This window comes from Stegostoma tigrinum, chromosome 15, assembly GCF_030684315.1.
Source record: "Stegostoma tigrinum isolate sSteTig4 chromosome 15, sSteTig4.hap1, whole genome shotgun sequence".
NCBI classification, from domain to species: Eukaryota; Metazoa; Chordata; class Chondrichthyes; order Orectolobiformes; family Stegostomatidae; genus Stegostoma; species Stegostoma tigrinum.
Window position 1 is genome coordinate 10,760,537 of NC_081368.1, and position 15,906 is coordinate 10,776,442.

Below are 15,906 nucleotides of genomic sequence, written 5' to 3' on the forward strand. Positions count from 1 at the left end.
AATATACAACTAACACTTTGCAATAACAGCCAGGAAGACACCAGCCACGCCATCGAGCCCTTCCTGACATGATGGTGCCTTTACTAACATCACTACATTGCACCTGTACCCAACCCCAACCAACTACCGTGGGTTTAGAAGGTGCTGTCGAAGGAGCTTTGATGAATTTCTGCAGTGCATCTTGTAGATAGTACACACTGCTGCTCCTGAGTGTTGGTGGTGGAGGGAGTGGATGTTTGTGGGTATGGTGCCAATCTAGTGGGCTGCTTCTTTTCCTGGATGATGTAAAGCTTCTTGATGTTGTTGGTGTTACACCCATCCAGAGAAGTGGGGAGTACAAACAAACAAAGAAACAAAGAGACCTACAGCACAGGAACAGGCCCTTCGGCCCTCCAAGCCTGCGCCGATCAAGATCCTCTGTCTAACCTGTCAGCTATTTTCTAACGGTCTGTGCCCATTTGCTCCCTGCCCCGGCCATGTACCTGTCCAAATATATCTTAAAAGACGCTAACGTGTCTGTGTCTACCGCCTCCGCTGGCAACGCGTTCCAGGCGCCCACCACCCTCTGTGTAAAGAACTTTCCACGCATATCTCCCTTAAACTTTCCTCCTCTCACTTTTAACTCATGACCCCGAGTAATTGAGTCCCCCACTCTGGGAAAAAGCTTTTTGCTATCCACCCTGTCTATACCCCTCATGATTTTGTAGACCTCAATCAGGTCCCCCCTCAATCTCCGTCTTTCTAATGAAAAAATCCTAATCTATTCAACCTCTCTTCATAGCTAGCACCCTCCATACCAGGCAACATCCTGATGAACCTCCTCTGCACCCTCTCCAAAGTATCCACATCCTTTCGGTAATGTGGCGACCAGAACTGTACACAGTACTCCAAATGTGGCCGAACCAAAGTCCTGTACAACTCCAACATGACCTGCCAACTCTTGTACTCAATACCCCGCCCAATGAAGGAAACCATGCCATATGCCTTCTTGACCACCCTATTGACCTGTGTTGTCACCTTCAGGGAACAATGGACCTGAACACCCAGATCTCTCTGTTCATCAATTTTCCCCAGGACTTTTCCATTTACTGCATAGTTCACCCTTGAATTTGATCTTCCAAAATGCATCACCTCGCATTTGCCCAGATTGAACTTCATCTGCCATTTATCTGCCCAACTCTCCAGTCTGTCTATATTCTGCTGTAATTTCTGACAGTCCCCTTCACTATCAGCTACTCCACCAATCTTAGTGTCAACAGCAAACTTGCTGATCAGACTACCTACACCTTCCTCCAGATCATTTACATATATCACAAACAACAGTGGTCCCAGCACAGACCCCTGTGGAACACCACTGGTTACAGTTCTCCAATTTGAGAAACTCCCTTCTACTACTACCCTCTGTTTCCTGTTGCCCAGCCAGTTTTTTATCCATCTAGCTAGCACACCCTGGACCCCATGTGACTTCACTTTCTCCATCAGCCTGCCGTGGGGAACCTTATCAAACGCCTTACTGAAGTCCATGTATATGACATCTACAGCCTTTCACTCATCAATCAACTTTGTCACGTCCTCAAAGAATTCTATTAAGTTGGTAAGACATGACCTTCCCTATACAAAACCATGTTGCCTATCACTGATAAGCCCATTTTCTTCCAAATGGGAATAGATCCTATTCCTCAGTATCTTCTCCAGTAGCTTCCCTACCACTGACGTCAGGCTCACCGGTTGATAATTACCTGGATTATCCTTGCTGCCCTTTTTAAACAAGAGGACAACATTAGCAAGTCTCCAGTCCTCTGGAACCTCACCTGTGTCTAAGGACACTGCAAAGGTATCTGTTAGGGCCCCGGCTATTGGGTTGTGGGCTTCTGAGGCGGAGTATGAGGTGTTGCTCTTCCAGTTTGCGGGTGGCATCATTGTGACTCTAAAGGAGGCCCAAGATGGACATGTCACCCGGGGAGTGGGAGGGGGAGTTAAAATAGTTTGCAACCAGAAGGGCCTTCCTGTGCTTACCATGTTTGTTGCTGTCATATTTTAGAGGCTTCTATGAGATTCCACTCCAATCTTCTAATGTGCAGTGTGACAATACTAAAACCTTAAGAGGTGTATTTTGTCTTGGGTTTTTTTTTGAAGAAAGCCTTTAAGAGAGAAATGCTGAGCTGTCTGTTGAAATCCCCTAAAATAAACTATTTGTGAGGCCTTTTTTTAAAAAAAATTGGAACCTGATTGGGTAGGACCAAGCTCCCACAGATCCAGAATTTTTTATTTTAGTTTTCAGTAGCAGCTGCTGGGTTCTTGAACCTAGATGTAGAAGTTCTTTTTCCTCTCTCAGTTACAGCTAAAAACTGGGGGTTCTCTTACTGCTGCCAGAATTGCATATGATACAATCTATTTTACTGAATTTGCCTTTGTTAAGGTCTCTTTATGGGATGTTACCGTATTGGAACAGTTACTGTTTAGTAGTTAAAAATTTATTGTTCTGTTAAGTTTTCCAATAAAGTTGTTATTTCAACTCTTCTTTCTTTTGTTGTATTTTAACGATAGTTCATGAATAAATTATGTTTTGCTTCAAACCTGGCAGTTTGACCAGTTGAATTGCATCTGGAACACAACACCTGGCTCTTGCCTTTAAAATGAGCAAAAGTTAGGAGCTAGGCTGTCTTCTTGAGATCAGCATAGTGGCTCATTGGTATGCACTGCCTCACAGCACCAAAGACCTGGGTTCAAATCCATCCTCAGCTGATAGTCTGTGTGAAGTTTTAACGCTCTCCTCATGTCTGCATGGGTTTTTTCTGAGTGCTCAGGCTTCCTCCCACAGTCCAAAAATGAGCAGGTTAGGTTTTTTCGCCAGGCTACATTGCCCATAATGTGCAGGTTAGTTGGGTTCACCATGGGAAATGCAGAGTTGCAGGGTTAGGATAGGGATTTGGTATGGGTGGGATGGTCTTTGGAGGGTTGGTGTGGTCTAAATGGCCTGTTTCCTCACTGTAGGGATTCTATATTGAGGGGATTTGATCTGATCCATAACATCAGTGAACATAGTTCTAACCAATCCAGTCTTCCTTCATGTGTCAGTCAGGCCATCCTAGGAATCAGTCTGGCAAGCCTTTGTTGCACTCCCTCTATTCCAAGCACATCCCTCCTTGGATAAACACACCAAGCTGCATGCAATACTTCAAGTGTGGTCTCCCCAAGACCCTGTTTAATTGAGGCAAGACATCCTTTCTCCTGTACACAAATCCTCTTAGTATGAAGGCCATCGTGTTTGCCTTCTTCATTGCCTGCTACACCTGTATGCCTTCTTTTGGGAACTGGCATACAAAGATATCCAGATTTCTTTGCATCTCACATTTTGCTAGTAAATGCCATTCAATGTCAAGGGATGGTGGTTAGATTGTTTCTTATTTGAGATGGTCATTGCCTGGCATTTGTATGTTGCACATGATTTTTAACATTTTTCAGCTTCAGGTCCTCCTGCATTCGAACGTCAGCTGCTTCAGTTAACTGAGGAGTTGTGAATGTTGCTGAACATTGTGTGATCATCAGTGAACATCTCACTTCTGACCTCAAGGTAGAGGGAAGATCATTGATGAAACAGCTGAAGATGTCTCGGCCTTGGACACTATGTTATTCCATACATCAGATAGTTCTACGTGTCTGATTGACCTAACCTTTCTTGTAAACTGTAAAGACTTCTTGCATGAATATACACAAAACTGAGAGCTTAGACTCTCTCAGCTTTTCAATAGCCTGCATATTTCTTACCAAGAAATTCTGGTCCAGAAGTTGCAGAAACTCAACTTTCCTGAGAAACTATATCTGCTTATGATCCTAGTAAAGTCACCTTTGTATTGCTCTAAAATGTTTAATTTCTGAGTTTCCTAAGCTAATATTAACCTTTCATTATTCAGAATGAAAAACAGACTAACGGCTCTCGTGTTTACCCTGTCAATGTTTACATTCTTCCATTAGCATCCCAGGGAGACCCTGCTGTTTGCAAAATAACAGACTACATCACTGTTCCAGGAGGGCTGTTTGATCTTTTTTAATCTTTCTGAAAAGCAACCAACACCAGATGCTAATATTAAAAAATACAAACCTCAAAATGAAATAGGTCGGACACCTTCCATCACAATAATAAAACACTTATTTTTGATATGATGCAAAGTGTATTCATGTATGTATGTTCTAAGGAAAAGTCACCCGACCAGAAACGTCTGTTTTTCCCTCCACAGATGCTGCCAGACCTGCTGAGCTTTTCCAGCAACTTTTTTTTTGTTCCTGATTTACAGCATCCGCAGTTCTTTTGATTTTTACAAAGTCTATTCATGTCTGTCCTCAAAATTGTCATTGCCTGAGCAGGGTTAGTTGCTTGAATGGCTGATGTTAAAAGTATTTGATAACCTCTACTTAGAGCTTTATTTGAAAACCATGTTCGGGATTTTTATTTTTCCTGAAAATTTTCTTGAAAGAAAGAAGCTGTCTACAAATTCATCAGTGGGAGAAAGCTAACATTTTATTACACTGCCAACCAATGCTAAAACAGTTAAATCCTTCATTAAACTGTGCCAAAGATATTGCCACTAAAATGCTACTACCGTATACTTTAACATAACTGAACCGCAGCCACGTAGCTGAGAGTGGTTTGAAAGTCTTTCATTTTCAAATGAGTATAAGGGCGCTTTTTCATTCAATTTTCCCTCGGTCCTGTTCCAAAAACGTTTTCAAATGTAAGTATACTTTAAAAAAATTCAGAGGTCATTAACAAATACATACACCAAATGCATTCACTTGACATGTCTCTCTTCGCTCTTTTTCTTTCTTTGTAAGTTTAGGTCCTTTTAAGTAAATAACAACATATCATTTGCAGTTGGGAACAGAATGGCCTCAGAAGAAATTAACCAGTCATCCATGATTATCACCACCTATAACAGCACAGAGATATACAGTAGAAAGTGGCCCTGGGAATCCTCAAATTTGAATCAGACTCCATGAATACTTACAATATTAAGTCAAACATGGTCAAGGATGATAATAAAATATGAGGCTGGATGAACACAGCAGGCCCAGCAGCATCTCAGGAGCACAAAAGCTGACGTTTTGGGCCTAGACCCTTCATCAGAGAGGGGGATTGGCTGAGGCTTCTGGAATAAATAGGGAGAGAGGGGGAGGCAGACCGAAGATGGAGAGAAAAGAAGATAGGTGGAGAGGAGAGTATAGGTGGGGAGGTAGGGAGGGGATAGGTCAGTCCAGGGAAGACGGACAGGTCTTCAGGACATGGTCGAGCAGTTTCAAGGCTGAAGAGATTACACGAGTGTTGCAGTGGGAGAGAGATTCCCTGAGGTTGGTCCGGAGGGAGGAGGGTAACTTCTTCAGGTTAGGCATCCCTGGAAGAAGCTTCACAGTGAGGTTAAAATTGTATCAGTGATAAAAGGATGTCCTCCTGATTACTGTCCCTCTATTAATGAACCAATGTTACTCCCTTGTGAATGTTAATTGGAAAAAGCGTGGAGCGCAGCAAAGGCATGATCTGTACTCTTGCTGGGAAACTTCAGTGTCCATTACGAAGGGTGGCTCAGTGAAATAGTGCGTAGTCCCTTTAAGAATCATCATAGATTCCCGACAGTGTGGAAGGAGGCCTTTTGGCCCAACAAGTCCACACCGAGCCTCAGAGCATCCCACCCAGACCCATCACCCCATAACCGAACTAATCTAGACATTTCTGAACACAACGGGCAATTTAGCATGGTACCAAAATAGGTACTAACTATGCTGGTCAAGCCCTGAAGACATATTTGCCAGAGTGGGCCTGTGTCATGTGGTAAGATGACCAACTGAGGGGGGCTGTGTGCATGTAGGGGGTGGGCATGGTGGTTCAGTGGTCAGTACTACTGCCTCACAATGCTAGGGACCAGGGTCCAATTACACCCTTGGGCAGCTATCTGTGTGGAGTTTACACATTCTCCCCATATCAGCATGGCTTTCCTTCAGATGATCCAGTTTCCTCCCAGAGTCCAAAGATATGCAGGTTAGGTGTCATAGGAAATGCAGGGTTACAGGAATAAGTTGGCGGGAAATCAGTCTGTGTGGGATGCTGTTCAGAGGTCCAGTACAGACTGAATGGGCAGAATTGCCTTCTTCCACACATAAAGATTCTATGAGTCTATGAAAATTATATTTGTCCACAGCCTCACCAATCTACTTATTACAGACATATGGAGCCACAAAAGTATCTGTAGGAATGACCATTTGCAAAGCTCCAATGGAGATGTAGTACTGGCATTCAAGCTGATGAAACCTTCGCACATTGCATTGTGGGATATCCATACGAAGCTAAATAGGATCAATTTAGGACATTGCCAGCAGCTCAAAATTGACTTATTTATGAAGTTCTGTGTTTCATTAGTGGCAGCAGAATTGTGTTCAACCATGATCCGTAATCTCATGGATTTGTTGAGTACCGACTCTACCATTATCATCAAGCCAGTGGATCAATTTGCACTTAGTAAAGTTAGGAGAACACACCAGAAGCAGTGATAATGGGAACTGCAAATGCTGGAGAATCCAAGATAACAAAGTGTGGAGCTGGATGAACACAGTAGGCCAAGCAGCATCTCAGGAGCACAAAAGCTGACGTTTCGGGCCTGGACCCTTCATCTGTTTCTGATGAAGGGTCGAGGCCGGAAGCGTCAGCTTTTGTGCTCCTGAGATGCTGCTTGGCCTGCTGTGTTCATCCAGCTCCACACTTTGTTATACCAGAAACAGTGCTGGGTTGACCAAAATGTCAACATGTTGGAAGCAATGACACAGGACCACATACCTGCTAAGTTGTCGATGACCATGTGGTAGACAGAAATAGGCGATCCTGTAACTATTGGATCAGATTAAAGGCCTGCATTCTTATAACATCCACTTGGGAATGGTGGTGGACAATTAAACCAACTAATTAGAGGAGGAGGTTCTTCAAACATCTGCATTCTCAATGTTGTTACTGAGGTCATAAATTTCAGTGAAATTGCCCATCAATATTTGTGTCGACTTGACGTACCGGAGGATGTCATAAAGCACATGAACACAACTATATTTGAAAGTTTAGAAGCAAGCAAAAATTCCACCATTGGCATAAACTTTCTTTCATTTACACATAGTATATGGGCGTTACTGGCAAGGCCAGCATTTATTGCCCTTCCCTAGTTTCCCTTGTGTAGATGGTGATGAGCTACTGTCTTGACCCACTGCAGTCCATGTGATGTAGGGAAACCTACAATGCTGCTAGTGAGGGAATTCCAGGATTTTGTGTCAGCAATAATGAAAGGGCAGCAATATATTTCCAAGTCAACCAAATTCCGGTTGAAGCAGTTAGCTGCTCAATTGAGTTCAGATTGAATTCTTAGTATCAGCTACTGCCGAATTAAAAAAGGATAAAGAATCATTATTTGGGTACAATTCAACATTGGAGAGTTGGTAATATTTCAACCTCCACACCATTCCCACTTAGTGAAGTGACCCACTTCCAGTGTCAGGAAACCACAGCTTACACTCACTCATTTAATTCAAACATCATGGTATAATTTCACTTCTAATTGTTATGTGGTAAAATGCATGCATCTCTGTATGTCTAGATTAAATTGCAATGTTTAGTAGGGACGGAAATGCAATGCTACATTGAAATAACTTTACACTGTCTCATCCGAAGAATGAAGAGGAGATGATTTATGGGTGTTATTTGAGTCTTAGATTTGCCTTTAGTAAGTGCATAATGATCTCCATTTTTGAAGCCAAATGTTGAAGATAAGGCTAGCTAGCTAGTGAAACATTACTGAATAGGTCAGGATGTTGAGAGGCACAATTTTCTTCAGCTTACTGCTGAGATATGCAAAAACTGGTTCACAAATATTTTTCTTACATTGTTTGTCAGCAGAGACCTGTCAAACACTTCCTTGTCAGAAATCACATGACACTAGGTTATAGTCCAACTGGTTTATTTGAAGTCATCAGTTTTCGGACCACTGCTCCTTCGTCAGGAGCTTGAGTTTGGACTATAACCAGGTGTCGTGTAACTTCTGACCTTGCTCACACCCAGTCCAACACAACAGCCTCCACACGATGGCTAAACTCTACCTTACACAGGCATCAACGCAATGCTGGGGTTCTTGCTAAAAACCAAAAATGATCACACTGGTTTTAATAAATGTTTAGTTTCCATGCTCATCAATTTGGCAACACAAAGTTGTTGATTTAGTATATATATTAAACATAGTGAAATAAATGTACAATGCATTCCTAGGAAGTAATTGTGTGAACTTAATGTGCTAATTCATTGATCTGCAGTCTTATTTCATCAAATTGTGAATGGTGTTGGGACGCTGCAGGTCAGGCAGCATCTGTACAGAAAAGGAGTTAACATTTAACACCAGTGACCTTTCAGCAGGTGACAGTAGGTGGAGATCGGTGAAGATCTAACAGATCTTAAGTCAGTACACTCTACAATCAGGACGAGTCTGAAGAAGGGTCCAGACCCGAAAAGTCAGCCTTCTTTCTCCTCTGAAGCTGCTTGGCCTGCTGTGTTCATCCAGCTCTACACCTTGTTATCTCAGAAGATCCAGCATCTGCAGTTCCTACTGTCACTGAGTCAACAATTGTACTATCTTTTGAAAATCCCTGATGCACATGTAGTTGACTCTTAACTGTCATCTGGACAATTAGGATGGGCCATGAATGCTGGCCTAGCCAGCAATTCCCTCATCTCATGAATGAACAAAAAATGACCCAGTGTCAGTACTGACTATTCCCACCTCATCTACAGCAATCAATGTGACTCAGGAGTTTGAATAAATTCATTCTCATAAGATGCAGGAAGGCAAGGTATCAATATAGTCCTATTCCATCCATGACTCAGGTCCTTAGTGAAGTAATGTGGGAATGTTGCGTTGATGTGTTATTTCATTTTCATTTTAAATTCAACATTATTCTTCCTTCAATATCTAGACCCTCACCATTGCAGAGTTTGTCTGTTTTTATCAATGCATGACTTTTACATGTTTCTATCTTTTTAACATGATTATTCATGCCAAATATATCTGTAGACAAAGTTAGATGATAATTTAACCTCCGGGCTTCAAAATGCATTTCTTAAATAATATTCAATTTCAAATTTCAAGTCAGGGAAAAAGGTTAAGCGTGATAGAAGGCTAAACAAAAGAGCACAGAAGGTGGAGTGGCTAAATTTCAAAATCTTTTGCTGATAGCTTTTATTTTTCTCATTACCTCTACCAGTGTTAGAATCATAGATTTTAAAAAAGTCCATTCACTGCATTGTGGCTGTGATAATTCTTCATGACAGCTATATAATTAATCCCACCTCCCTCTGCACTTTTCCCATAACCCTTCATTTTCCTTCAAGTAAAGATCCAATTTTTCTTTTGGAAGCTGTTATTGAATCTGCCTTCTTACTCTTTCTGCATTGTATTCCAGATCACAACAATTCGCAAAATATCCTCGTATCTCCTCTGGCTTTTCTTTTTATTGCCAATCACCTCCAACCTGTTTTCTTACAGTGTTGACCTTTCTGCAAAAGAATACCACTTTTTCATCAATTGGCAAAATACAATCGCCAAACACCTTTCCCCTCCCCCGCCCCCACCATTGGTAAAGTCTTGAAGGCAATGTCCCTTGGGCAGAAGAAAGCATTCAGTGATATTAAACCAGATCTGTTCTAAGAGAATTATGATGTAGTTTCCAAACCACCAAAATCAATTGCTCTGCAGATCAATCATGCAACCATCATTCACATTATAAAGCACAGAGGCTGATCGAATGCTGCACATTATAGACATTCAGAATTTCAAACAGTGTCTCATCAAGACGTGTCTTATATCTTCAAATTCGAATCACATTCATTAAACTTTGTTGGGCATTCACGCAATATCGCTGGCTGAACCAGCACTTGTTGCCCAATAATACCTGCCCTTGAGAAGGTGGTGGGTGAGCTGCTTTCTTGATTTGTTGCAGTTCTGGAGCAGTGCTGCTATGAAGGTAGTTCCAGGATTTCGACCCAGCAGCCGCGATGGAGTGGCAATATAGTTGCAAGTCAGGCTTGGAGGGCAAATTGCAGGTGATGGTCTTCCTGTGCATGTGCTGTTCTTGTATTTCCCCGTAGTAGAAGATGTAAGTTTGGAAGGTGCTGTCTCAGTGGAATGCGACAAAGCATCTTGTAGATAGTACATTAATAAAAGTGAAATACTGCTGATGCTGGAAATCTGAAACAAGCATAGAGAAAGCTGGAGAAACTCAAGAGGTCTGGCAGCATCTTTAGAGAAAGAAGCAGTGTTAATATTCAGGGCAGCTCTGAAGAAGAGTCAGACTGGACTTGAACATTAACTCTGCTTTTTCTCTCCACGGATGCTACAAGACCTGCTGAGTTGCTCCACTGTTCTCTGTGTTTGATGTAGAAGGTGCATACTGCTGCCACTGTGCATTTGATAAACTGTGCATTGAAGCAGCACCGTGGCTCAGTGGTTAGCATTGCTTCCTCACAGTACCAGGCAGCCAGGATTGAGGGTGGAATCATTCCTGGCCTGCACATCCCTGGACACTGTGGGCAATTTTGCACAGCCAATCTACCTAACCCGCCCAAATTTGGACTGTAAGAGGAAATCCACGTAGATACTGGGAGAATGTGCAAACTCCAAGCATTCTCCCTGTGTCCACGTGGCTTACCTCTTACAGTCCAAATTTGGGCAGGTTAGGCAGATTGACTGTGTAAAATTGCCCACAGTGTCCAGGGATGAGCAGGGTAGGTGGGTTAGCCATGGGAAATGCAGGGTTACAGGGATAGGTGCATCTGGGTGAGATGCTCATCAGAGGATTGGTATAGACTCAATGGGCCGAATGGCCTGCCTCGACACTGTAGGGACTCTATGGTGGTGAAGGGAGTGATTGGTGAATGGAGTGCCAATCAAGTAGGCTGCTTTGGACTGGATGCCATCTAGTTGGTAGAACGTTAGCATGCCACATCTCCCAAGAAATATCACTACTCCTGCTCCAGCCTCTTCCCCATTCCCAATGTTAATGGCTCCACTGCCCCTCATCTGCCTGAGCGTTAAGGTCTGGAATTCCCGGGATGCACCTCTGGCCTCTATGTCAGCTCCTTTAAGATGCCCCTGACAAGCAACATTTTTTGATCAACCACTCATCCCTGTGCTTACGGGTTTAGGGTGGCGCTGGTTCTGACGTTCTGAGGTGCAGCACTTTGGGACGGAGAAACACTATTTTGGGGTTGTTAGACTGCAACAACACGTAGTTCCAATGTGCATGCTTTCAGCAGTAGCGATGGAGGGGGCTGCGATCTGAAAAAGTCACCACATTCAGCACACAATGCGTCCCCTGTTATTTCCTGGGGTTCCACTCACTCTCGTAGCCTAATGGAAGTCTCTTCGAGCCCCTTATATGGAAAGTGGGGCGGGGTGAGGCGGCTGGGAGGGGGAGAGAGAGTGTGGGAGGGCTGGCTCTTCCAAATATGTTGCACGGTCCTATCGTGTGCCGGGCAACCAGGCGGAACGGACAGAGAACGGGGAGAGACCAGCGAGAGGCTGTAGCAACTCCAGCGACTCAGCAAGACATTTATCACCAATTTAAAGCCAACCCTTAAAATAATCGGAGGGAGAGAATAAATCGCAGAGGAAGCGCCCTGAGACAGAAGTGATCCCAGAAACAGTAAGGCACTGTATTGACCTGTTTGTGTTTGGATTGTGGACTTCTCAAATTCCATACAATGTCAGGGATGTATCTGTGTTAGCCGAGTCAAGTTGGAGTGTCAGTTATCATCTGGCAACCCTCGCAATTTGTCCGGACTCTTGAAATATTGCAGTAATTGTATGTGTGTGTGTTTGTGTGTGGTTTTAAATGTTACTGGAATTAAATGGTAGTGGACTGCAGTCCCGGGTAAATATTAGACACAGATTCGATATGAAATGCTCCAAGAAATAAATCGGGATTAAGTCAGCCCTCCCTTTGGGGGAGGGAGGCAAATTGGGGAAGATTTTGACAGGTTTTGTTTTATTACGGAGCGTGTGCATCCAGTAAGTTGAAACAATCAGAGCGGCGCCGAGCATTGACTAAATGGTCTTTTTGACCCAGACGGCGTGACCCGTGAAGACGTGTCAGTTTCACTGTCCCCCTGGGAAAGCGGAGTATTCGCTTATGCTTGGTCACCGTCTCGGGAACTGTGTCGAACCGAGGGAGACCGTGGGGAAGTGGAAGGTTTGGCATGATTAATGGGCGAGTGTTTGAACCACCACAAGACCCGGCGAAAATAAAACGAGGAAAACTGCAGAGGCTGGAAATCTGAAACAGAAAATTGCTGCAGAAACTTAGCGGATCTGGCAGCATCTGTGCACAGACAGAGATAATGTTCCGAGCCCAGGGTTACTCACCGTAACCCTGTTGAGTTTTTCCAGTAATTTCTGCGACAAGATCCAGTAGCCTGGCACTGCTTCCTACCTCTGGGTCACACAAGAATTTTATGATGGTCCTGGATTCGCTTATATTTGTCAACTGGATGTATTTTTTTCACTGTTTTCTTCGAATGTCCGTGACTATCGTTTTTTCTCCATAAGTGTTTCACAAAATAAACAAGTAAACGGATTATTTTAAGCAGTTCCACTAACTCTATTAATGATATTTTCCCGAATATATCTCTTTAGAGATGTAATGACACATCTCTGGTTCAGATGGGGTTTGTACCTAGGGCTTCCTGAATCAGAGTTAGGGGCGTTGCTTCACCAGAGATCCTCTAATCCTGTTCAATTATTGACATAGAATAAGTTAATTCCTGCACCAGGTGGACAAACAAGTTGTTCCTTCTTCTGGTTTTTCTAAAAGCAGAGCATTAATTACGTATGAAACAAAAACTGAAATTGCTGGAGAAACTCAGCAGGTCTTGCAGTGTCTGCAGAGAGAAGGCAGAGTTCACGTTTTGAGTTCTTCAGCAGAGTCAGTGGACTTGAAAGATTAACTTTGCTCTCGCTCAGCAAAGGCTGCCAGATCTGCAGAGTTGCTGTGCTGGTTTCAGACCTCCAGCATGTGCACTCTGTTTTATGTCAATGTGTATGTACTGGGTGTTCTCTGCTTTGTTTGAAGGTTGGGATGGAGAGGGGGAACACAACCCTCATCTGATTGTTCCTGTACACAAATACGCAAAAACCTCAGTGCGATGGCTCAGTGCTTGAATATTCCTGTGGCCAGGAGCAAGGAGGGAAGCGATATGACAGGGTCATAGAGTTAGTCGGCATGGAAACAGATCCTCTGGTCCAATTCATCCATGTTGACCAGATATTCTAAACTGATCCAGTCCTATTTGCCAGCATGTGACCTATATCTCTCTAAAACCTTCCTATTCATGTACCCATCCAAATGCCTTTTAAATGATGTAATTGTACCCAACTCCACCTCCTCATCTGGCAGTTCATTGCATGCATGTACCACCCTCTGTGTGTTTTCAGGTACTTTTAAATCTTTACCCCCCCCCCATCTTAACCCTACACCCTCTAGTTTTGGACTTTCCTACCCTGAGAGAAAGACCTTGGCTATTCACCCTATCGACGTCCCTCATATTTACAACTGCAGGCAACATAATCTCAAGAGAACATGGAACAAAATCAAAGTTAGCGCTTCAGGGATGTTCTGAGGAACGGTCACTGGACCCGAAATGTGAACGCTGTTTTTTCCTTCACAGATGCTGCCGGCTCTGCTGAGCTGTTCCAGCAACTTTGTTTTTGTTCCTGATTTATAGGATCAGCAGTTCTTTCGGTTTTTATCAAAAGTACTGGACCTGACAAAGAAGGAACGATAAACATATAGAATGGCTCAGTCACATGTGGAAGAAGGAAACACCTTGCATTTATATAGCAACTTTCACAATATAAGGGTGTTCCAAATTACTTTCCTTCCTATTGAGAATTATTAAACTGTAGCCATTCTTATCACATTGGAAAGGAAAGATTCCACTGGAGGCAGGTCAGAGAAGATTCACTTGACAAGGCAAATGCTGAGAGGATGTTTCCCCTCATGGGAGAGTTGAGGACCAAAGGACATAGTCTCAGAATAAAGGGGTTCCAACTTAAGACTGAGATGAGTAGGAATTTCTTCTTTCAGATGATTGTGAGTCTTTGGAGCTCCTTGCCACAGTGAGCTGAGGAACAGTGTCCTTGTGTATATTCAAGGCTGAAATAGATTCTTGATCAGTTGGGGAATTAAGGTTTACAGGGAAAGGGCAAAGCATGAGGAGTGTTGGATCAACCATGACTCTGTTGAATGGTATGGTATAGTTGTGTTCTTATTTCTAATAGCTTTATGGTCTTCAATTTGAGTATGGCCAGTTCCCATACAGAAGACGACAATACTCTTTTTTTCTTGGTGACTTTGACTGAAGGACGAATATTGTACCAGAAAAAAAGACAAGGTCTGTCTGCTCTTCTTCAAGTTGAAGCGATGCAATCCCTTGCACCCGAGGTGACAAATGCAACCTGGTTTAACTTCTTCAGAAGCTTGCGTTGCCAACATAGAAACAAAAGGCTATTTGAAAAGTTGCAATTAGAGCCATCAAGATATACAGCACAGAAACAGATCCTTCAGTCCAACTCGTCCATGATGACCAGATGTGTCACATTTGCCAGAATTTGGTCTGTATCTCTCTAAACCCTTCCCATTCATACTCCCATCCAGATGCCTTTTAAATTCTAACCTGGGAAAGGGTTTTCTCCCAAGTGACAATGGATTCTTGAATCATAAATGCTTCTCCAGTTTCCCTACTGCACAACAAGTTCAAAGAGGAGACATTTCCCTGCATATAAAGACTACTTCTAAGATGGTACATAGCAACCATGCATAGTTACCATTTAACCACTATTTTTTTCCTTGAAATTAATTACACCATTGCATAGATCATGTAATGTTTAAAATGAAGAGAACAGCTTCCATCAGTTAACTAACTGAACTTTGCTTTCATGTCTTTGTTTCTGATGGTATGCTGAAAAATTATGTGCAAATGTATCACAAAATCACTTGTGGAATGTAAATGTAAAAGATTTGCAAATAACTATTAAAATAAAAATCAAGTTAAAATTTTAAGACACATAAACTCCCAATATCTTGGAGCAATTTAGGATTTGGGGATCAAAATTAATGCATCCTCTATCTTTTGAGCTTTGCATCTCTATATTGATTTTATTTAATGCCCAGGAATGCAGGCCACCAGACCCAGGGATTCGTCATCTTGTAGTTTCATTCATTCCTCTCTTTACAAATATGCAGTCATTATTGTCTATAATGGCTGGTCAACTCAGTTGGCTAGATGGTTAAGCATGCAGTTCCGAATAAAGGCAAAAACATGGATTTAATTACTGTTCTGGCTGGGGTAGTCTTGGAATCAGCTCCACATCCTGTCAGTGGAGGGCAATGGCAAACCACCATCGACGATTGCTATCAAGAAAGTAGCTAGGGATGAAATGCCCTACACTCGAGCAGACATAGATGAATGAATTAATAGCCCACTATCTGGAGTACTTTTATGACTTTCATGACTATAAATACATCAAGGTGTATAAGTTCATGGGACCTGATCAGGTATGCCCGAGAACTTTGTGGAAATCCAAGCAAGTGATTGCAGGCCCCTTGCTGAGATATTTAGAACATAGAACATAGAACAGTACAGCACAGAACAGGCCCTTCAGCCCATGATGTTGTGCCGACCATTGATCCTCATGTATGCACCCTCAAATTTCTGTGACCATATGCATGTCCAGCAGTCTCTTAAATGTCCCCAATGACCTTGCTTCCACAACTGCTGCTGGCAACGCATTCCATGCTCTCACAACTCTCTGTGTAAAGAACCGGCCTCTGACA

General features: G+C 42.9%; 1 protein-coding gene across 1 annotated transcript in view; it reads left to right on the forward strand.

Annotated features, from left to right (window-relative positions):
• The first annotated feature begins 11,539 nt into the window (after window positions 1–11,539).
• The window catches only part of zgc:66433 (uncharacterized protein LOC321250 homolog), a 176,765-nt gene continuing 172,398 nt past the window's right edge, over window positions 11,540–15,906 (forward strand). Inside the window, exon 1 of the mRNA XM_048544803.2 lies at window positions 11,540–11,718. The gene's annotated coding sequence lies outside the window, so the exon portion shown is untranslated. The remainder of the gene's footprint in view (window positions 11,719–15,906) is intronic.